The following is a 25,060-nucleotide window of genomic DNA, read 5'->3' as shown; positions in this document are numbered from 1 at the left end:
CAGTGGGTTAAGATGCTGCCTTCAGCTCGGGTCATGATCTCAGGGTCCTGGGTTCAAGTCCCGCATCAGGCTCTCTGCTCAGCAGGGAGCCTGCTTCCCTCTCTCTCTCTGCCTGCCTTTCTGTCTACTTGTGATCTCTCTCTCTGTCAAATAAATAAATAAAATCTTTCAAAAAATAAAAGCACCACCTGACAAAGCCTAGGTCCAGATGGTTTCATCACTGAAGCCTATCAAATATTTACAGAATTAACACCAATTCTTCACATATTCCTCCAAAGAACAGAACACCTCCAAAACTAATTTTGTGAGGGCAGTATTACTCTAATACCAAAATCAATGAAAGATATCACAAGAAAACTACATCAAGGTCCCGTAAATACAGGGCAAGCCTCTGCCTTCAGCTCAGATCATGATCCCAGGATCCTGGGACAGAGACCCGCATCAGGCTCTCTGCTTGACAAGGAGCCTGCTTCCCCCTCTCTGTCTGCCTGTCTCTATGCCTACTTGTGATCGCTCTCTGTCAAATAAATGAATAAAATCCTTAAAAAAAAAAAAAAAGTCTCATGAACACAGATGCAAAACCCTCAGCAAAATATTGCAGAATACAGCAAAATACAGCAGACCTAATCTAGCAACCTATAAAAAGGATTATATACCATGACCAAGTGGGACTTGCCCTAGAAATGCAAGGTAGGGTCAACATCTGAAAATCAAATAATGTAACATATCAATCAAATAAAAACAAACACTGTACAATCATCTCACACAGAAAAAGCATTGGACAAAATCCAACACTTTCCTGATAAAAACACTTAACAAAGTAGGAATATAAGGAAATTTCCTCAAACTTATTAAAACAAACAAACAAACAAAAAAAAACAAGACAAAACCCAGAGGTAACACAATATTCAATGATGAAAGATGCCTTCTCTCCAAAATGGAAAACCAGACAAGGATGTCTACTTTTGCCATTTCTATGCAGTGATGTGCTAAAGGTTCTAGCCAGGGTAATAAGAAAAGAAAAAGAAATAAAGGCATTCAGATTGAAAAGGAAGAAATGAAACTATCTCTGAACAAAGATGACATGATCTTACATACAGAAAATCCTAAATCTACTAAAAAACTATTTGAGTAAGTTCAGCAAGGTTGCAGGATAAGAGATCAATACATAAGAATCAATTGTATTTTTATACACTCTTAGCAATCTGAAAATGAAATTAAGGAAACAATTCCATTCACAACAGTATCAGAAAGAATAAAAGAATAAAATACTTAGGAAGTACGTGAAAAACTCCAAGACACTGCTGAAATAAATTAGGAAGACCACAATTAAATGGAAAGACATCCAATCCAGTATTGATGGGTCAGAATACTTAACATTAACATAACAATACTCCCGGGAAGCCTGGCTGGCTCAGTTGATAAAGCGAAGGATTATGAGTTCAAGCCCCCACAGTAGGCATGGAGCCTACTAAAAGGAAAAAAAAAAAAGTAACACTCCCCCAACTGATCAATAGATTTAATGCAATCCCTATCAAAATCTCAGCTGACAGGGTGCCACAAAGATTTCTGATGAGTTGATAATATACTGTTTTTGCTTCAAAAAAAAAAAATCTAAAAGCTAACTACAGATATTCACAATATTTAACAGCTCATCTAAGAAAACAAAAAAAATTTTTCTTTACATGTTGGGTGATCATCTTAACCAAGAACAAGCTGTTAAAAATGAAGTCTAGGGCGCCTGGGTGGCTCAGTGGGTTAAGCCGCTGCTTTCAGCTCAGGTCATGATCTCAGGGTCCTGGGATCGAGTCCCACATCAGGCTCTCTGCTCAGCAGGGGGCCTGCTTCCCTTCCTCTCTCTCTGCCTGCTTCTCTGCCTACTTGTGATCTCTGTCTGTCAAATAAATAAATAAATAAAATCTTTAAAAAAAAAAAATGAAGTCTATCTCTGTGGCTTAGGGACTTATTTTATCTTTTAAAGATTTTATTTTTAAAAGGAATCTCCATACCCAACATGGGGCTTGAACTCACAACTCTTATGATCAAGAGTTGCATGCTGTATGTATTGAGCCAGCAGGTGTCCCAAACTTACTTTTTAAGTGTCAGAGGAAAGTTTGCAAAAAGTCATACTCAGAATAAAACTTGCCATCTTACAGTCAGTGATTAATCCTTAACCTCTAGGGGAGTGTAAAGTCTCAATTAAGGTACTGCCAAGTTATACCTAGAAAATTTTTTCATAGGCCATATAAGAAATATGTTGGGTGGGGCACCTGGGTGGCTCAGTGGGTTAAAGTCTCTGCCTTCAGCTCAGGTCGTGATCCCAGGGTCCTGGGGTCGAGCCCCACATCAGGATCTCTGCTCAGCGGCGAGCCTGCTTCCCTGTCTCTCTCTCTGCCTGCCTCTCTTGCCTACTTGTGATTTCTGTTTGTCAAATAAATAATAAATAAATAAATAAAAATAAAATGTGTTGGGTGTTAGATGAAAAAATGTAGACAAGACAGGGTGTTTATACTGTAATGGTACCAAATGAAATACACTCAAAACACCTGAGTAAATATTACTATATTTTCTCTTTTCTGTCTACTTCCATCCATCTCATAAAAAAATGATCACAATTTTGACATTTTCCTGTTTATTGAGAAGTTATCTGTTTAAAGATTCCAGCAGATGTATTTCTATGGTTCATATGAAAGGAAACACATCCTGCTAGGAACACATACAGGAAAACCCCTACTAGTAGCAAAATCCTGCCCAGCACATTTGCTGAGACTCTTCCAGAGCATCAATTACCCCAGTGCTCACAGAGTGTTCCTTTGCCAGCAGCAACCACAGAAGACTCCAGAATGTCCCAAAAGGGAAAGAACATGTTCCCTCTAAGTTGTTGCTTTAATGGCAGGCACTTTTCAATGTGGGAGAGATCGAATGCATTATTTAAAAGAAAATGACAAGTAAGATCGCAGATGAGGAAACAAATGTCCTAAAAACAGCTATTTAAATGGCAATACAAATAGTTAAAATTGCTTTTAGGGAGCTGGAAATGGAATATGTAAGCCTATGTAGAACAGACATTCACAAAAGAGCAGAGACGCAAAGCAAATATGGGAGATGCTCCGATTAAATACAAAAATTCAACATTCACCAACTGTGGATATGAGATGACCGAGGTGTTTTGAATTTTCTTAAATAAAATCTACCAGTGACACCTGAATGCATCTAACAAATCATTTTAACTGCAGCCAATTCTTAACAGATTCATAAATGACACATTCCAAGAAAAAAATATGCCAAAATTTACCTACTTGAACAGAAGTTGTTTTAAAAAAGAAGGAAAAAGACCACATGCAACATTTCCTACAAAGCACAAAAGAAAGTCAGATACACAACAGAACTCATACACGGCAGCTATGGCTGAAAGAGATGTGGACTCCACTGACGACACTGAGGTGCTGGGGAAAAAAAAACCCACCGTTTCCCACCCCCTAGAAAAACAGCTGACCACTTAAGACAACGGACTCCAAGTACGCAACAGCCTTGATGTTGGTTCAAATTTATTATGACATCAAGAACAAAGGGGGAAATTCACCCTCATTCCTGCCTTCCAAGTAGTTTCCTCCCACTACCATTATTCATACAGATAATAGGCAAAATACCAAGAAGGAGGCATCAATTACAAATGTACTTTGTTTCAATTCAGTAACCCATTATCATTTTAGTTTTTAAACCTTTCCAGGAAAGAACAATAAGAAAACACAAGATCCACCAAGAAGCATCCAGGCTCAGTCCTCACAGAAGCCTGGAGTGGAAAATGTTCCAAAGCTCATCAATTCCAGGCCCTTCATTTTCGGCACAGATACATTATGCGACTTGCCCAAAGATAAAAGACTTCTAGAGAGACACAATGACCCTGAACCACAAAATACAGAGCAGTTCAACTTTCTGCCCCCTGAAGTTTCATACTTTTTCAATGATAAACTCCCCATCACACATACAATTTGGCTTTCCCACGTCAGCCAATATGCCACTCAGGGCTCTTCTGTGGCGGCGCTGCCTCAACAGTTCACAGTTCCACTTGGCCTGCTTGTGCGATTTTTAAATATGAAATCGCATTTTGCTCACATTTTATAAAAATATAGAAACTGGCTGTAAACATTCAAAGACTGAGAGACAAACAGCTTTAAATAGGCCAAAAGAAGCAAATCTTTACTTCCAACTGAAAACCCTTAGGCTTAATGCCAGAGGACTATGCACTTTTTTGTCTAAGAAAAATGCACAAAAGGACACGCATAAAAAGCTAGAAATCTATATATCAAGGGCAATTTCTAAAAGGCAAGGTATAGTGAACAGGTTTATACTTCCTAAAGCTTTCTAAGAACTCCTACTTTTACCTTTTGCAATTCTGTAGTCATTTTATGAAGCTGTTAGAGAAAGAAGCGAAGGACCCCTGATGGTGACATAAACACTCACTGACTGATGATCTGGAGTAGAATGGGAAGCTATGAAAATGACTGCTAAAAATGAGGTCTGACAAGAAGTGAAATGAGCTACAGAACATAAATCAAATCACCACAAGGTACACTTCAAACATCTCACAATCTCATGTCAACTATACCTCAATAAAGCCAAAACTTTAAAAATAAAATCAGCATATGAACAGCAAAATAGCAACATATAAAGATCCTAAATACAAAAAATAAAAATCTAAATAAATAAAATCTTTAAAAATAAAAAATAAAAATAAAAATAAATAAAAATCTTCAAATTAACTCTCGCACTTGAATTAAAGAGAGACCCTTTATCAACTAAATGATGCCCTAATAGGACCTCTAACTCACTTAAAATATAATAAATAATGACATTACAGAAATTTTACAGGTGCTAAAACATGAGATTTTAAGGTATTAGGGGTCATCTCCAGCTCTTCAACAACAGAAGTATATTTTTGTTACTGCACTACCAAAATAAGAGCAGATTTTTTTCCTACGGTCATGTGCAAGGATGACATGTTTACTATCCCTCATATTTTCTCAATTTGCTGCTTATCACCAGCATCTCCATAAACACAACCACCTCTCCCTATCCCTGGAGCTTTGAAAAAAGAATTGCATAAGAAACCTCCCTCACAGAGACAGAGAGGCATGCAGAGAACGCTGCCCAGAGAACACTGCAGATCGGAATCAGAGCCTATACCATCTCCCTCAAGCGTACCACAGGAGACTAGTCTCAGAAGCTGAACCTCTTCTCATCAAAGAGCCAAATTAGTCCCAAGAGTTCTCCTATCAACTGCAGAACTTTTACAGACATGACTGACCCAGCAATCTCACTTAAAAATTAATGATGAATGTGTTTCAAAATACTCTTTCTGTACCGATGACCTACTTCTCTTATCAACAACTGGTGAAAAGCACACTGTATGACTGTTCAAACTTGCTAAGTCTGTTTCTCGCACTTAGTCAGATGGAGTTACTCTTGGGATAAAATTTTAGTAATTCTTTATCACTATACTTGTACCAGGAAACAAAATTACTGGATTCCCAGGTCTTTGGGAGTTTTTTTAAAAGACATTTTTATGAAGATTTTCGTAAGCGTAGGCACAGACAAAACGAGCAATGTCAAAAAAACAAAGTAATCACCTTTCACGGAAAAATCTGTCTTCCCTTTTTAATACCCTATACCCTGGGCAGTGACAAAACATATACTTTTGACAATGCTTTAAGGGAACAGCCAGATAGAGTAGGAAGTCACTTAACCATTAAATCATTTTTATCCTATGGTTGTTGGTTTCTTCATCTACAAAACAGACGACTAGCGTATTATTCTAGGGCGCCTACTGTAATCTGAAGCCTACAAATCAATACGAAATGCTTCTTTCATTGGGAGCCAGCCCACAATCCTCCAATAAAAGACACAAAATTCACTGAGAACTCAATTAGTTACTAGCACTCACAGGGTTATACAAACAACACAAACACACAACTGTGAATGCTGAATAGGTCTTTACTCGTCATCAATCATTTATTCAAATATTTATTGACCTTTGGTCATGTGCTTGGGATCATGCTAGACATGGCAGACACAATGCTGAGCAAGGAGACCCGGCTCTAGCTCTCACGCAGCTTACAATCTGCTCAAAGACATGCATTATAACCAAACATTCACACTAACATTAATGTGCTGCTATGACAAATGCTGGGATGGAGAAGCACACACAGAGGGAGTCGATAGCCAGGGCAAAGAACCACGTCTTAGTAGTAACTTCAAAGAGCCTTCTCTCAGGATGCCTAGGTGGCTCAGTCAGTTAAGCTTCTGCCTTTGGCTCAGGTCATGATCCCAGGGTCCCAGGACTGAGTCTCACATCAGGCTTCCTGCTCAGCGGGGAGTCTGCTTCTGCCTCTGCCTGCCTCTTCCCCGCTTGTGTTCTCTCTCTCTCTGAGCCCCCCCAAATAAAAAAGGCTTCTCCCTATGAATAGGGTGTTTGAAAAAAGAAAAAAATAGGGAAAAAATTCAAATTATGTATCATTCCTTTTCAGATTAATAACGAGTCATGGCTTAAAATTAAGGTACTCTGCCCACAGACATATCCAGAGCTTGAAGGTAAACATACTGAGCTTGTGATTTCAAAATGAATTAATACTGTTTAAATATAAATCTAGGTCTCCAGAATTTTCAGATACCCTATAGAAATAGGAAAGTATAACTCTTAAAATCTTACCACCTTGGGCAAATCATTTTGTCTGATCCTTTTTGTAAAAATACAAATTATTTTGTTATCTGCACACCTCTTATCAAAAGGAGTAGAGGACAAAAACCCCCACAGAGTATCAGTCTCTACAACAAAGTATAAGAAATGGGAAGAATGTAACTTCACTGAGGAAAATGCAGTTACTAGCAAATAAATACTTTCCCACCACCCACTACCTTCCAAAGACCTCAGTTCTTAAAAGAAAAATCATACATTTCATTTCACCAATAAAATGAAAATACCTCGAAGTGAGACAAACAAATAAAGCCCTCTCTGAGGAGAAAACAGTTGGGCTAAGTATTTGGGGAGTGAATATTCTATTATAAGCAGTTTCTAGTAGCCTTAGTTGGCAAAACTGTAACACAACCCCCAATTCTACTTTCCTTCCAAACTGAATGAAGATTTGAAAAGAAAATCAGCCAATTCTTTATGTTAAATTAATCGGACTGCATAACAGAACTAAAAAAGAATTGCTATATGCCTCAAAAGAGAATCCTCTTTAAAGCATTTTGAGTAGAAGACTAGCATAAAGATAAGGGGGCTTCCCATCCCTAATACTCTTTTAAAAGACTGTATTTATAACAGACAAGCAAAAAAAAAAAAAAAAAAACTAATTTAAAATTAGTAGTAATCTCTAAAAATTGCCAGAAATACACGCATACACATACACACAAATGCACGAAATTGCAAAACGATTCTTTTTAAGGTAGGCTCAATGCCCAACATGCTGCTTGAACTCATGACCATGAGAACAAGAGTCAACTGCTCTGGACGCCTGGGTGGCTCAATCAGTTAAGCATCTGACTCTCTTTCTGTTCAGGTCGTGATCTCAGGGGGTTGTGAGACTGAGCCACCACAGCCGGCTCCATGCTGGGCGTGGAGCTGCTTAAGATTCTCTCTCTCCCTCCCCACCTCCCTGTGTGGGCAATGCCCTCTCTCGCTCTACTTAAAAAAAAAAGAGAGAGAGAGAGTGTGTGTCATATGCTCTACTAACTGAGCCACCCAGGTGCCCCTACAATTTTTAGGATCACTTATTACAACTATAAAACAATTCTTTCTTTGTGATCACCTATCACTAATACAATATAAATGAAGGCCTATGGTTTTTCAAACTTTAATAATGCACAAATGAGGGCACCTGGGTGGTTCAGTCAGTGAAGAATCTGCCTTCGACTCAGGTCATGATCCCAGGGTCCTAGGATGGAGTCCCACATCAGGTTCCCTGCTCAGCAGTAAGCCTGCTTCTCCCTCTCCCTCTGATGCTCCCCCTGCTTATGCGCTCTCTCTCGCTCTGTCAAATAAATAAAAATCTTTAAAAAAAAAAAAAAAACGCACAAATGAACCCCCAAATGATTCAACAGTTGGAATACTACATAGTTTGCCCTACCCAGTTTTTGTCAATTTCTCAAGTCAGATGAATGCAAACACATTAAAACCTTGGAGCCCAGGAGCCTCTAAAAAGGGCTGATAGCTCTCTGTGATTCCCCTCGGGCTGGCCTGGAGGGCCCTCAGGACCCACTGGGGACACTGAACAGCCAGTCAATGCATTAAAGGATAAGAAACTCGAGAGGAGAAAGGAAAGAGAGCTCAATTTTCTCCATGTCTACCTTAACTTCAAATCCTCATCTTTATACAAATTATTGTTCTTTTCATAGCTATTTTAAGAAAAACTCACCAGATGAAAGCATGCTTCCACAGTGATGTTACTTCAATTGCTTCTAAAATAAAAGCTGCTAACTAAACCAAAAAACAAAAGACCTAAAAACCCCAAACTACCAGTATTTTCAACTTATTCAAGAAGTCGGTAAATTTGCAATGAAGCACCAATATGTAATGTCACCCTGTTTTTCATCAGAATTCATGCTGTGATTAGAGCTCCAAAATGTGCTTTATAAATAAAACATGTTCCAATAAACAAACATGTACATACACACACACACTTTGGTTACATATCTATAATGTAAATTATGGGGTTGGATTACCATTAAATAATTTAATAAGTAAATGTGTACAATTAGTAATCCTTCCACACCACAGAAAATGCCCCCTTTAATACATTCATCGTCTAGTAAAATGGGAAGACTGACCATCTCTATCACAAGCATATCACATTAAAACTGAAATTCAATTATTCAACTAACATTTATTGGACACCTACTGTGTGCCAGGCAGCATGCTGGGAAAGGAGACACAGAAAATGTAGAGTACTCTCTGCCTTCAAGGAATGTGAAAGATAGTGGTATTAGGTCTCACTTTCACAAACTGAAAAATAATTCCATACAGGTATTTATTTTTAAATTTCTAATCATTTAACGCAAAATATAATTCAGAGGAATCCTTAACACTAGTGACATCCACAAATTACATTTTCATCTACCTTTGTAACTCCACATCAAAGCTATATTTATATTTTACATATATAGAATATATAGTCTATTATCATGACTTCCATAATCTGGGCCATTTCCTCTATCCATCTTACACTATTCCTCCTCACTATTACACCTGTTCCAAATCAGCCAAGTGCTATTTTATACACCCTTAGGGCCTCAACTCCATGTCCCATAGATGCTGACTCTCCAACACCTACCTTGTCCTCTCAACTCCCATGGAGCTCAGTCCCACATGGAATTCAGTATTGAAAAATATATACTTGAGGGGCACCTGGCTGGCTCTGCCGGTAGGGACATGACTCTTGATCTCAAGGTTGTAAGTTTGAACCCCACATTAGGCATAGATATTACTTTAAAAAAATAAAAGGAATTATACATTTGAGGGCTAGAGGAAGTCTGTAACATATTTTTTAAACTATTACACATTTTAAAAGTAAGTAAAATACTTAATACATAAAAATGTTTGAATGAGTTCTTGGAAACCAGACAATCCAAACCCCTCAAAAAGGCAACAACGAAAAGAGAGGTGAATTATTTCTTATTGTTTGAAGAGGCTTTTTGGTTAAGAGTTTATAAGGGAACAGAAATACAGAGATCGGTGCCTAGCTCTGGCCAGTACAGGCCGACCCAATTTACAGCCAATACCCTGCCCTGATCCACTTGTCAAAGATCACAGAAACCAAGTCACTGCTAAAACTTAACACCCTTTCCAGAGTGGTTTCCAAAAGGAAAGGGATGGAAAAAAGGGATCATGAATATTTCAGGAAAAAAAAAAAAAAGCAGACGAACTGTTTTAGAGGTAACAGGAAGAACCTTTCAAAAGCAGGCAGGGCTTCTTCCTGATTCCAGGTATGAGAGCTAGCCTCTCTATATAGGCTCTCCCTGATCCACACACCTTAACTCAACTTTTCCCCTGAAACCTTGTTGCACTGACTGAAGGCCAAAATTTTAGAGAGATGGTCTATAACAGGAATATTCCTTTTTAAAAGTATTAATATTGGGGCACCTGGATGGTTCAGCTGGTTAAGTATCTGACTCTTGATTTCAGCTAAGGTCATGATCTCAGGGTTGTGAGATCAAGCCCGAGTCTGGCTCTGCACTCAGTGTGGAACCTGCATAATCTCTCTCCCTCTCCCCACTCTGCATTTCCTCTTAAAAAAAAAAAAAAAAAAGAAAGAAATTAACAACAATAAAAATATTAATACTGTACCTCTGAAAGGGTAAAGAGATGTGAGGAAAATAATCTAATTAAAGCCCACAGTCATCCTAACACTGATAAACAGTGGTAGCCTAGAAGTGACTGTGGCAATCCAGGAACACATGAGTAGAAACGAATTCGAACCATATGCTTTACAGCTTAACAGGGGAGCAGAAGCTTCAAATGAAGAAAGGAGGATGAAGCCTGTGGAGGGCTGCCAGGGCAGGAGGCTACCAGATGCCAGCACAGGCTGGTCGGTATAGAACACGGTTCCTCCCCTCTGTTTTACAGGACTCCACTATCACCATGAAAAGGTGAAAAACCTGTGGCTGTGAATTAAACACATTTCTTCAGTCTAGGCTGGGAACTTGCCCACCACTTATAATTCTAAATCTATACCATAAATGCCATCTGAGTTCCAAATAACTGAGATCAACTTTGGAACACAATCCAGTTCCGGGTTGAGGACTGAATGTACACAGTGCCTGCAAAACAGAAACTGCATCTGTGCTCTCAACCATTCAGCCTTAGAAAACCACATGGTTCACAATCATCCTTTGCAGGTGATGCCCATTATTTGTTCCACGTGACAATTTCAGCCCAGAGCATTCAAGGTATCTCTATGTGGTGTAAGAACAAAATGAAACTCTCAGGGTACTAAAGAATCAAAAACTTCTAAGTAGCAGTATAAAGCAACCAACAGCTTGGATAAGAGAGCAAGTCCAAGGTTACTCTATTTCTAGAACAGACAACATGCATCTTACTGAATACCACCCCCAGGAGCTATGGCCAGCCCTCGCTGGCCGGGGCCCCTCTTTTGCTTGCCAAGAAAAACCAGGATGACAATGTTTAGCTAAAGACACTACTAACCACAAAACTAATTCACCGTCTAGCTTGTAAAGTGATGGGTCTTCCATTAAATTCTTCTGCTTAAGGGAGAGGACAGCTCAAGTTTACATGTGTTTCTCGGTCGCACTCACGCAGCATTTGAGTTTTTGCATTTGTAAGTCAGGCTCAATTCTTTAAGTTCCTAAGAATGAAAGGAATTACAATCTTTAACTAGAAAAGAATGCTTGACCATTGCAAAAAGGAATTTAATTATCTTTCATGTGAAGTAAGCAAACAAGGGTGATTAAACATTTGTCCTGAGGAGTAGGTAGGTGCTTGTGAACTCTGACAAGAACCCCTACAATATCAAGAGTGGAAAACACCCCCTCCAAAGGGAGCACTCTCCCCACACTTCCTTTCCCACATGTGTTTACAGCCTTTCACAAAACTGAAAAATTACATCTCTGTTCATGCAGCATGAAGACCTCAGCAGTTCTCAGAATATAGGGACACACATCTGACTCCACAATGGGGCAAAAAAGGCCCTTGCACCAAACAGCCCTGTGCCCAGATTCCCAGGCTGTTTTGGCTCCATGGAGCCAGAAAAACCACACTGTGAAGCTGTGATCAACTTCTGCTGATCCTAAAGGGTTTTCATTTTCACCATGCCTGTTACAATCTGTGTAGTTCCAGTACCCGCGTGTTGCTCTTATCAAAATTAGTGTCTCCATATGCATATGGCCTAATGGTACAGATTATTCTGGCAAGACGCAATGCAAAGCCACTTTTGCAATATTAATTGGTCTTTGAAACTTTTGAGATAAATACCTACAACCACTGTTTACTAACGGTCACATTATAAGACTGAGGAAATAAAAACGGATTTTTTTTTTTACATTAAAACTAAGAAATCAAATCTACCAAAGGCTTATCCAAGAGATTCCACTTAAGTTCCCCAAAAATGCATCTTAAAAGACCTGAATATCTGGACAAATCTGATAGGGTAAATAAAATACATGCACATGCTAAAGATGTGAGAAAAGACACAAACATTGGTACAAACTACTGATAGCGATGATAAACTGAAGAGGCAAACTCTGTTGAGTAGGTCTGGCAAAAGACCGTGGTGTAAGGTTAAGAGGGAACTGGTGCATTCGGTCAAGGACTAAGAAGAGAAAGTACATCAGGTTCACACTGTTTAAAAAAAAAAGAAATGACAAGACACTATAATTCGACACAACCAACTCTAAAAATGAATTTCACAAGACACATGGAAGGAGGTGGAAGGCAGCTGGGGGAAGAGGGATGGAACAGTTAAGTTCCTGATATTGGGCAAGTCTCTCACGCTCCTATGACAATAGTACCTTCCACCTTAGGAGGAGGAATTGACCAACAAGGTACTTTCCACTCTGGCTGTGATTCAGAATCACCAGGGAGCACAAGCCCAGGCAGATGTATTTATAAAGGTCTACAGATGATCCTCATGGATAGCCAAGGATGAGGACCTCTGGGGGCACCTGGGTGGCTCAGTCAGTTAAGTGGCTGACTTTGGCTCAGGTCACAACCCCAGGACCCTGGGATCAAGCCCCACATCACATGAGGCTTAGTGGTGAGCCTGCTTCTCCCTCTCCCTCTGCCTGCTGCTTCCCCCGCTTCTGCTCACTCACTGACAAATAACTACAATCTTTTTCTTTTTCAAAGATTTTATTTGTTAGAAAGAGAGAGAGCACAAGCAGGGGGAACAGCAGAGGCAAGGGGAACAGCAGAGGCAAGGGGAGAAGCAGGCTCCCCACTGATTAGGGAGCCCGATGCAGGACTCTATCCCAGGACCCTGGGATCATGACCTGAGCTGAAGAAAGACATTTAACCACCTGAGCCATCCAGACATCCCACAAATGAAATCTTAAAAAAAAAAAAAGGGAAAAAAAGCATGGGGACCTCTGGACTTGAGAAATAATCTCCCAAACACCTTAAAATGATATATTCTTAGAAAGGCAGGAAGAGGGGCATCTGGGTGGCTCAGTGGGTTAAGCCTCTGCCTTCAGCTCAGGTCATGATCTCAGGGTCCTGGAATTGAGCCCTGCATTGGGCTCTCTGCTCAGCAGGGAGCCTGCTTACCCCCTCTCTCTCTGCCTACTTGTGACCTCTTTGTGTCAAATAAATAAAATCTTTTTAAAAATTAAAAAAAAAAAGGTAGTAAGATACTGGTGCTTTGTATGATCCATGTTCATAATTTTTAAAAAATTAATATAGGCAATTTCATGACCAAAGGGGGAGGATATGTATTGTGAAATTATTGCCTTCAGTCATACAAAATATACCCGTCTGTATTCTACTTTCTCTCACTCTGACCTTTGCATTAATTGGACGTAATTTCTCTTTATTGTGGCAAACAGGAGGGTCTATTTTGTTACTAATGTGAAATTCATGTGACAGGCCCAATTTAACATCCCGCGTAGCTACTGAGGCTCTTTCCCAAACAGAATGTTAGTTTATCACAACACTGCCATTAACATTATAACCAGATAAGAGTCTTAGGCACTGAAGCGCAATCTCCTTCCAAACCCTAAAAAGATATCAATCTTTCCCAGGAACTAAACATTTTTCCTTAAAATGACTGAATACAAAGGAGGCCTGAATAAGAAAACCTTGTCTAAATAGACATTTCTAATACAGACAGAGGCAAAAAGAAAACAAAACCTTGCCTCATCTTTAAAATTACCTTCCTGGGACGCCTGGGTGGCTCAGTTGGTTGGACGACTGCCTTCGGCTCAGGTCATGATCCTGGAGTCCCGGGATCGAGTCCCACATCGGGCTCCCAGCTCCACGTAAGTCTGCTTCTCTCTCTGACCTTCTCCTCGCTCATGCTCTCTCTCACTGTCTCTCTCTCAAATAAATAAATAAAATCTTTAAAAAAAAAAAAAAGTGTACAATTTAAAAAATAATAATAATAAAATAAAATAAAATTACCTTCCTAACCTAAAATTAGTCAGTCTTCCCCTCTTCAGTAATTCAAGTTTGATTCAAAGTCTAAAATTCCGAGGGGGAGTGGGAATCCATACATTAATGGCTTAATTTCAGAAGTAAAATGTATTAGACTTACTCTCCCCAGTTCCATTCATTAACAGACATTAAGAGTGATGACAGAGGGAATACAAATTTATTCATGGTCTACTTGCTAGTCCAGCAAGGAACCATTAGCATCCCTCACCACAGAAGAGAAAGCAGGCTCAGGGAGGTGGGATAACTGGGCAGTCACAGCTATTAAGAAGTGGAGCCAGGGGCGCCTGGTTGGCTGAGTGGGTTAAAGCCTCTGTCTTCTGCTCAGGTTGTGATCTCGGGGTCCTGGGATCGAGCCCCGCATCAGGCTCTCTGCGCGGCAGTGAGTCTGCTTCCCCCTCCCACTCTCTCTCTGCCTGCTTGTGATCTCTGTCTGTCCAGTAAATAAATAAATAATCTTTAAAAAAAAAAAAAAAAAAAAGCAGCAGCAGCAGAAATGTTCCCAAATGGCCAGTTGGTTTCTCCTAATTCTCAAGATACTAGCCAGGGAGCCTCAGTAGCTCAGTCAGTTGAGCATCCAATTCTTGATTTCAGCTCAGGTCATGATCTTGAAGTCGTGAGATGGAGCCCCACATCAGGATCCACACTCAGCATGTTGTCTGCTTGAGGTTCTCTCTCTCCCTCTCCCTCCTACCCCAGCGCGCGCACACACACACACACACTCTCGCTCGCTCTCTCTCTCTCTAAAATAAATACATCTTTTAAAAAAGAGAGATACTAAGTGGAGTATTTTCAATGATACTATTAAGAGTGAACATAGGAGCACAAAACATTTTTTTTCTCTTCTCTGAGAGAATCAAGAGAGCATGAACAAAAGAATGAAAGGCAAGAAGGCTTGTGCCCTGAAAACCTAGTTTATACCCATCATCAGGTGTACACAGGGGTGGTTTCAGTACTGACTGACTCAGTACCATCAGGGCTGGCCTGCTGCCTTTGGTGTAACTAAGTTATTCTAAACTAAAAATGTTCCTCGGCCATCTATCCTACTAAGAAGGCTATGCACCAGTCATCACTTTTCATTAGGGGGAAAGACCCTGGATGAGAAGGTTCTGCCCTCGGGAAAATGTTTCAAATGCTTGGTTTTACATCTGAGCAATTTTTTGGCAAGAGGTGGATTTGGGTGCCAGAAAGACAGGGGGGAATACCCCTGTACTTTGTTACTTTACACAGGCAACAGAGATGTAATAATCAAAAGAGAAACCCACTGACCTCAAGATATTTCCAATTAACTTCAATAATCCTTCATTCAGCAAATAATCCAAAAGCACCTGAGATCACGCTGTGAGCAAGGGAATCTTGGTATAACTTGTCAGGTACCTCTCTCTCATATTCTGGCTTCTATGGAAGGTGCTTTCAGACAGTAAACTCAAGTTCAGGTCCAGTTCCCTGCAGCAGACAGTAGTGATGAATGTCTGATGTGTGAAGACAGGGACAATGTCTGCCCACAGGGTTGAGGAAAGTTTCATGAAGGATCCCAAAGGACAACTGGGATTCAGAAGATTGGGGCGGAGTGGTTAAGTTCATCACAAGATGGTCTGAAGCCTGAGAAGTTTCAGGAAGCGGCCAACAGAGATGAAAACATAGGAAGGAGAATAGCAAGAGGGGAGGCAGGCCGAAATCAGAGACACCCTGATCCACAGCCACAGGAAGAAGCCTTGAAGTTTAACCACAGACAGGAGGTGGAAGGCCACCAGAGGATTTAAAGAGGGGAATGACATGTTCCTGATGAACCCTTTATGATACAGAACTAATTTAAATCGTTTCCTAACACTTTCACATTTGGTTTTTAATTTATAGAACCAAAATACTGATGGGGATGTGACTTAAGGTCAAGTAACTTAAAAAAAAAAAAAGAAAGAAAGAAAAGAAAACAGATTTATTTGAGAGACAGCAAGAGAGCACAGAGGGAGAGATGGGGGTGGGGGTAGAGAAGCAGGTTCCCCACTGAGCCTGATGAGGGGCTCAATCCCAGGACCCTGAGATCAGGACCTGAGTCAAAGGCAAATACTTAACCAAATGAGCCACCCAGGGGCCCAAGGTTTAAGTAACTTCTAACTCCATTATCAACTGCCTCCATTGTGCATAAATTGGGACTTTACCAAAATTAAAAACTTCTGTGCTTCATAGGGCACCCTCAAGAAAGCAAAACAGCACCTCACAGAATCAGAGAGAAATTCTGCAAATCATACATCTGATAAGATATTATGTAACTGGAATATATAAATAACTCGTAATAAGAGGATAATCCAATTTAAAAATAAGAAAAGCATCTAAATAAAGATTCCTCCAGAGAAAATATTCAATTGTCTGCTAATTACTTCAGAAGATGCAGGACATCATTAGCCATCAGGGAAATGCAAATCAAAATCACAATGATATACTGCTTCACACCCACTAGGATGGCTAGAATCAAAAAGTAAGAGAGTAACATTGTTGACAAGGATGAGGAGAAACCGAAACCTTTATACAATGCTGGCGGAATTGTAAAATGATGCAGTTGCTTTGGAAAACAGTCTGGCAGTTCCTCTAACAGTTAAACACAGAGTAACCAATATGACCCAGCAAGTCCCAAGAGAAATGAAAACAAGTCCACATAGAAACTTGTACAGGAATGTTCATAGCAGCATTATGCATAACAGCCAAAAGGAGTAAAGACCCAAACAACCAACAACCAATGAATGGATAAACAAAATATGGCATATCCACACAGTGGAGTATTATTCGAACGTTAAATATATATATATATAGTACTGGGGCACCTGGGTGGGTCAGTGGTTTGGGCCGCTGCCTTCAGCTCGGGTCATGATCTCAGGGTCCGGGGATCGAGTCCCGCATCAGGCTCTCTGCTCAGCAGGGAACCTGCTTCCCTCTCTCTCTCTGCATGCCTCTCTGCCTACTTGTGATCTCTCTCTCTGTCAAATAAATAAATAAAATCTTCAAAATATATATATATATGTATATATATATAGTACTGATACATGCTACAACATAAATAAACCTTGAAAACCCTTATACTTAATAAGAGACACAAAAGACCCCATACTGAATTATCCCATTTATATGAAATGTCCAAAATACGCAAATCCAGGGACAGAAAATAGATTAGTGGCCGCCTAGGGCAGGGGAGGGAGGAGAGAGAACAGCAGGGCTGGAGGACCACTAATAGGTATGGGTTTCTTTTTGGACTAATGAACATGCTCTAACACTACGATGATGACTGCACAATTCTGTGACTATAATAAAAACCACTTTAGACAGGTGAACTGTATGGTATGTGAATTATAGCTCAAAAAGAACTTACAAAACAAAAAAAGATTCCATTATGTATTACTGAAATACAAATAAGCTCTCAAAAAGGAATTATAAAGAACTTTGTTCACTCATTTTAAAGGATCCAAACTAGGGCAAAGAAAACCCAGAGAGATTCTATTACTTAAGATTCTAGGTACTAGGTCATACTGAAATATTCATGAGGATTTCCATGTTTTAATACAGAAAAGACATCTTAAGTTGAAAAAGACAGAGAAGTACGAAAGAGTTTTTATAACTCAGAAACAGAGTAACACAGGGAAGTCACCAAATGGAAAACAAACATGGATTTGTATCCTGCATAGGAAAGAGGCATCCAAATTTATTACTGTTCCACCTCTGAGAAAGTCAAAGGCAAAACAGCCCAGTTAATAATATCTGTTTCTAGGGGCGCCTCAGTGGCTTAATCAGTTGAAAATCTGTGTTCGGCTCAGATCATGATCCGGGGATCCAGGGATTGAGCCCCAAGTCTGGTTTCCTGCTTCGTGGGGAGCCTGCTTTACCCTCTGCCTGCTGCTTCCCCTGCATGTGCGCTCTCTCCCTCTTTTTTCTCTCTGACAAATAAATACAATCTTAAAAAAAAAAAAAAAAAAAGTTTCTAAAGCACCAGTTTGTGACAAATCAAAGTATTAAATAATTTGCCATTCCAGTTACATAACTGAGAGCTGATAATTCATCCTTTTGAACATTCCATTTCACACACCGGAGTGACTCTCTTCCTCATGGTTGGAGTAGGTCCCAAAAGTGACAGGTGCATTAAACATAAAATGTAAATCAAAAAATCCAAGAGTTTTTAAAAAGTACTATGTGCCACCCTGAACCTAATCCTGAACTATGTAAAGTAATAGACATAAATGGTAATTAGCACAATCTGCAAGCAAAGTAATAAGTGAACATGAAAAATTCAATACTGTGTGCAGTGTGATAGCTCACTGCTATGTGTCTATTAAAATTCAACAGGCTTCAATGTACCTTCCACAAATAATCAAAAATAAATATGGACAAAGCACATTCTGCATTTGTCAAAAAGGTGTGTACCCGACCTTTATACCAATCTTTGTTCAATCCTCAGTACACATGACTATCACCTACCACAAAACAGTGCATGTCATGGAGGCCTAACATTGAACAGAATTCCCAGTTTTATTTTACTTCCCCCCAAGTAGTTATGCAACCTCTCAGACCCAAGGGTTACTAACTAGACTTCACAACCAAACACTGTCTCTGAAGTGTATTTCCACTCAAAAAAATAAAAATAAAATATAAAAAATGACTTCCCTTAAGTTAGTTTTCTGAAATATACAAAATCAAGGCCAAAACAGATTTTCCCCATTTCTTCAGTTTTACAGGGAATGCAGAAAGTGAAGATATATAAACAGATATCTACTTGCCTTCACAAATGAACAGACGGTACAAAGCAACTGCTTATACTTAATCATGTTTTTGTCTATTCTACCAGGCCCTGGTGTTTGGAGAGAATTCTGCCAGATAAGGACAATGAAATGCATTATTATATAGAGTGACTAAGAGCCCTACAGTACTGTTTTAGAATGTAATCCCAGGCAGAATGGTTGCGATAAAAGGGACTAATATTTTGTAATAACTATTACCAAAAGTAAAGACATTGGCCATTCAGTACCAGTTTAAAAACACTCACTACATCCAATTCTGTTTAAATGTCTTATAGGAAAGAAAGGCCTTTGTATCTTCCTATCCTGGGGGAGATGAACAACTTGCAATTTGCTTCTCACCCAGAATTCCACGTTAGCAACATGTAGAGCAAGTACTTCAGACGCCACAAAACAAGGGCAGCCTACATTAAGGCCAAATATAGGATGTGATTCTAAACCACGATGCAGTAAAGCCTACGTTTCCTTTTCCAGCGATCAAAACCCTTTGAACACTCCCAAAAAAGGACGGCAGGGCCAGCGCCTCCCTCCAAGAGGAAGCCCCTTTCTTCTCGGCTCTTCCCAGCAGCCTGCCACTTCCCCCAACACATTCAAATCATTTGAGAGACCGAGAGCTGGTGTGTGCGCGCCGGTGTGGACGGGCGGGAGAGCTGGGTTCCTGCATTTCCACCCTCTACATCTGACCTCATCCCCAGTCATTTAGGCGCAACGGAGCCCCACCTGCACCTCGCTCCTTTTGACTGCGTCCCTCTCCAGCTGCTCCGCTATTAGGGGAGCACATCTCTGAATGACCCGGTTCACTCCGACGCTCCAGTCCCCCGACCCTGCAGCGTTCCGGCTCCGCTCTTCCTCTCCCAACAACCGCCCCCCGCCCCGACGCCAGCCCTGGCCCTCCCAGCCCGCCACTCCCCACCGCTCGGCTCCTCGCTCTCCCAAGCCGCCCCTGACCACATTACTCCAGTTCTAGCCGAACCCTGCCCTTCCCGACCCCAGAGCTAGATCTTTAGGACCCGGAGCCGGCCTCGCACCCACAGCCAGCCACCCTCAGGCTAGACCGCCGCCCTCGCCCCGGCCCCACGTGAGCCAGTCCCCTGGCCCCCCACCCACTCGCTCCCTGGGGCGACTCAAACCCCGCCCCCAGGCCCGGCGCCCCCCGACTCCGCGCCCTAACCCCGAACAGCCCCTCCCCACCCCAGACCCCACCCAGCCAGGCGGGTCCCCAATCCCTAAAACCCTTCCTCAGACAGCTCCTCCCCACCCGACCCGGGGTTGTTCACCCCGGCGGGAGGCGTCTGGACCTCCGAAAGCCGCCCCTGGGCAGCCTCCTCCTCACAGGGATCCCGGTTCACCCTCCCAAGGCCAAGCGGTTCCGTCCCGAACCTCCGGCAGCAGCCCCTGCTCCAACCCGCGGCACACCGGCCGTGGAGGGGGAGGCGGCCCAAGGGTCTGCGCCCCGCGCGCCCACTAGAGCCCACTCCCCTCCACTGGGCCCTGCTCCACGCCCTGCCGGGTCCTGTCAGCCGGCGCCGGCACATGCGGAGAGGACCGGTCGGCCCGCCAGCTCGCTCCCGAGCGGCCCCGCAAGGCGCGCGCTGCTCACCAGGGCCGAGATGCCTGAGGCGCCGCCGCCGCCGAAGTCCCCGCTGCAAAGCCCGGCGAAGCCTCTAACCGCTGCCGCCTCCCGCCTGGCACTGAGCGCCGCGCGGGGGAGGGGCGCGGGCAGCCGCCGCCGCCACCGCCGCCGCACGCAGACCCCGCCCCCGCCCCGCGCCGCGCCCAACCAAAAGGCCCTAGGGCTCGGCCCGTCACGCCCACTTCCGGGAGGGAAAGCCCACTTCCCACCCCTGGTTCCACGCCCCACTCTCGTTAGCGCCCCCTGTGGTCGCGCCGAGGGATGCCGGTGGGCTGCGGAGGAAGGCGGTACCCAAGCACACGCACCGCCTACTAGTCAACAAGCCAGAGGGCCACGCCCATGGGCGCTCCCTAGCCACGCCCTCTGCTCCTTAGCACCGGGAGCTCCGCCCACTGGCCCGCCTTGGCTCTGTAGGGCCACATCCCCCGGATCCTCAAAGATTCTTCCAGACCCCCTCAAAACCGGAACATCAGTTCCCCTGAGCCCGCCCATTGCCCCATCCAAACCCTTAGTAGGCCTCCTGGCTCTCTAAACCTGCCTCCCCTCCCACTGCGTCAGAACTGGCCCAAGGGCGCCACAAAACCCCGCCCCGCTGCTAGAAGCCCCACCCACGGACCCAACCCCATTCTCGGCATCACAAGCCCCGCCCACTGCCTATCTAAGCCTTGACTCTCCAAGCCCCGCCCCGAATTCTCCAACTCCCGCCTTTGCGAGCCAAAGTTCCGCCCCCGTTCCCATCACACCCTCCCACCACCACCTCTGGGGAATGCTAGCGTTCCACCCGTCCCTTCACTTTCTATTATCGCATTCCTAGCACAGGGTGGCTGTCCCTGGGCTGGGCCACACCACTCCCCAAGGAGGTCCCGTCTTGACCCTATTTCGCAGGTGAGGAACAGGTTCTTCCCTTCTTTTGCCGGCCAAAGTCCCTAACCCGTTTGCTCAGTAACTGGGCCGCCCAGGCCAAAGTGCAGCTGATTCAAGTCCCAAACTTTGCTGCTATCAGACTGTGTCCTGGGTCAGTTCCCCTCACCTCTTCAGTCCAGAATTTCCTGATCTTTAGAGAAAACTTGTCCTGTTATTCGCCAGAGCCCCTTTCAGAAATAACCAGATTCGGAACTACCGAAATTTGGAACTGAATGAACAAAGCAGGCCTGCCGAGGGATGGCTGCTTCCCAAAGCAAGCATCTTCGCATTTTTCATCCTAAGCATTAGCCTCAGAAATATGTGTTAGGTAAATTATGGTCCACCTAAACCAAAAGAAGTATAACAGCAACTTACTGATCCTCTCTAGGCCTCAGTTTCTTCATCAGTAACATAGGGATTGTGGCGGCCACTTCTGGAAGGATTCCATTAGCTAAGTAATGCACTTAGGAGGCTGACTAACTTGTAATGAGCCCTCAGCAAATGATGCTACCACTGCCCGGCCTCGGCCAAGTTGGGGGGGGGGGCGAGTTTCCTTTTGCCTTCAAGCAGCCACTCACAGGAGCACCCCTTCCACAGCAAGACATAGCTGCTCACGTCATTTAAATGAGATGAAGTTGGGGAAGCACCCAGGCATTTGGCCATGCACAGAAACCATTGGCTGTTATCATGATTCCTATTTTTAGTGAAACAAGGGCATTGTTAGCAGCAGAGCTCTGAGTGGTTTGGGGGGAAATGAAGGTTGATGCAAGTGCTTTGCGAAGGAAGCGGGAACCAAACTAACTTACTCTTTGGGAACAGATCATTGCTTACATTGAACATCACTTACATTTGTCAGGCACTATATGAGTGCTTTGAACACAAAATCTCCTGAAGTTCCTCCAACAATCCAATGGCTACAAAAACAATTCTTTTTTCTTAAGAACTCATTTATTAATTTGAGCAGACTCCCCACTAAGCATGTAGATGATTCGGGGCTCGATCCCTGGGACCCCCAAATCAGGACCTGAGGCAAAGGCAGATGCCTAACCGACTGAGCCACCAAGGTGTCCCTGCAGAAATGATTCTTAATTCCCATCTATAAAGATGAAGAAAATAAGAAATTAATTGCTCAAGGTCACACAACTTGAGCCAGGCAGAGCTAAAGATAAAAGCCGTATCCCTCTAATGGCAGAACTCTGGACCCTCTGTGGTTTAGTCCATTAAACTGCCTCTATGGCAGCAAGAAAGAATAGAAAAAACAGTGACTTTGGATCCTGGTGGCCTTGGCCTTAGCTTCAAGCTCCTCTACGTACCCACCTTGTGACCTTGGGCAAGTCATTTTCCCCTCTCTGGCCTTACTCTCTTTTTCTATATGGTGGGGTTCATCCAAATGCTTACTTCGGGGTGGGGTTTTAAAGATCAAAGATCTAGATTCAGTGAATTAAGGCACAGCAAAGCGTCCTGCACAGTGCCTGTCACACGCAGCTGTTTAAAACTTGTTGATTCACTTAGCCCAGTTTTCTCAATGATGAAATCAGAAGAAAAATTTTCCATGACACCAATTTCCCCCAGATGACAGTACCAGAGAGGACTGGACTACACTGAGAAAGAAAGTTCCCGAGGCCTTTGCCTTCCGGGTGCCTGTTTCAATTCCTAGTTTTATCTCTGGGTTGGGAGTGGTGATTCTTACACAAGAAACAAGGCCATCTCACCACCCCACCCCACACCTGCCCTGGATGTGGTCAGCTGAGAGCTGCTACTCCCAGAAAGAGCAGGAAGATTGTGCAACCCTTTGCCCGGAGAAAACCCAGCATCTCACTGTTCTTGAATTCACAGCAAAGTCACTGTGAGTCTGAAGGTAATCTTGGCTCTGCCTTAGCTGGCCCTTAAATGAAGGGACTCCAGTCCAAGGTGAGATGCTGGGTTTTAGAGTCTTTTGCAGTAGTTACTGAAATGACCTAAGACATGTGCTAGATGAAGGGGAATTGAATGATCAGCAAAAATAAGAGTGATTCCGAATGCTACACAACACAGGTGCGCCCGCTCATGTATGCAGAATAAAGGATTAGGAAGCCTGCATTTGGAGCTCCTCAGCACTTCATGTTTCTGGTTTCTCTTTGTACCAAATGGGGACATTAGTCTTGGGTTGCCCAGGCAACCTGGAAGCTGAGTGAATTAGCCCAGTGGAAGCATTAACAAATAATAATATTAAATACATGAGAGACTAGAAACCTCTAGAGTAATCACAGCAAGCAAGACCCCTAATTGAGTGACAGAAGAGGGCAAAGCTCAGAGAATATTAAAATTCATGCTACATCAATAAATCTCCATTCTCGGGATGCCTGGGTGGCTCAGTTGGTTGGACAACTGCCTTCGGCTCAGGTCATGATCCCGGAGTCCCAGGATCGAATCCCACATCAGGTTCCCAGCTCCATGGGGAGTCTGCTTCTCCCTCTGACCTTCTCCTCGCTCATGCTCTCTCTCACTGTCTCTCTCTCTCAAATAAATAAATAAAATCTTTAAAAAAGAAAAAAATTAAAAAAAATAAATCTCCATTGTCCCTGCTTTGAGTATCTTTCTGCAGATTAGGAGCTGGAAATGAGTGTCTACAGATGGATTGCCTTTTTTATTTTATTTTATTTTTTAAGATTTTAGAAAAGATTTTATTTATTTGACAGAGAGAGAGAGAGCAAGCACAGCAAGGGGAGCAGTAGGCAGAGGGAGAGAGAAAAGCATGCTCCCCACTGAGCAAGGAGCCCAGCTTGGGGCTCGATCCTAGGAGCCCAGCTTGGGGCTCGATCCTAGGACACCGGGACCATAACCAGAGCTAAAGGCAGACGTGCAGCGAACTGAGCCACCCAGGTGCCCCTGGATTGCCTTTTTTTAAATTAATTTTTTATTTTGAAATAACTGTAGATTCACATGCAAGCATAAGAAATAATACAAAGAGATCCTATGTATCCTTTACCCAGTTCCCCCCAGTGGTAACATCTTATAAAATGATAGTACAGTATAACCCGGACGTCTACACTGATACAGTCAAGAGACAGAACATCACCAAAATCACAAAATCACAGCCCTGTTTCATGGCCACACCCACGTTTCATGGCCACACCCACTTCCTGCCTAACCGCCTCCTCCTTAACTCCTGGCAAGCAACCACTCCTCTGTTCCCAATTTCTCTAATTCCATCATTTCAAGAATGACAAATGAAATGATATAGTATGCAATCTTTGGGGACTGTTGTTGTTGTTATCAATCAGTATAAATTCCTGGGGATGTACCTAGGTTGTTACACATATGAGTACTTTGTTCGTTATTCCTTCCCAGTGGTATTCCATGGTATGGCTATTTCCCCGTTTAACTGTTTGTTACGTGAAGGATACCTGGGTTGTTTCCAGTTTGGAGCAGATTCTTACCCAAAAAGCTGCTATAAACACTATAGACACTTGTTCAGGTTTTTGTGTAAACATAAATTTTTATTTCTCTATGAAAAAAAATATTTGCCACATAGTACCATGGTTGGGTCGTATGATAATTGTATGTTTAGTATTTTAAGAAACTGCCAGACTATTCCCCAGAGTGGCT

The 25,060-nt window shown here is 42.6% G+C and overlaps 1 protein-coding gene across 2 annotated transcripts in view; it reads right to left on the bottom strand.

The window, feature by feature from the left end:
- The window catches only part of CORO1C (coronin 1C), a 75,155-nt gene extending 54,462 nt beyond the window's left edge, over nt 1–20,693 (bottom strand). Inside the window, exon 1 of one of the 2 annotated variants that reach the window (XM_059139187.1) lies at nt 20,537–20,693. The gene's annotated coding sequence lies outside the window, so the exon portion shown is untranslated. Of the gene's footprint in view, nt 1–13,880; nt 14,027–20,536 lie in introns of those variants that run through there. The other variant, XM_059139188.1, reaches the window with a different exon arrangement.
- Between the last annotated feature and the right edge of the window lie 4,367 nt (nt 20,694–25,060).

Source organism: Mustela lutreola, chromosome 11, assembly GCF_030435805.1.
Source record: "Mustela lutreola isolate mMusLut2 chromosome 11, mMusLut2.pri, whole genome shotgun sequence".
Taxonomy (NCBI): Eukaryota; Metazoa; Chordata; class Mammalia; order Carnivora; family Mustelidae; genus Mustela; species Mustela lutreola.
The sequence above is the reverse complement of the archived record's forward strand: the minus strand, read 5'-3'. Positions and strand labels throughout refer to the sequence as shown.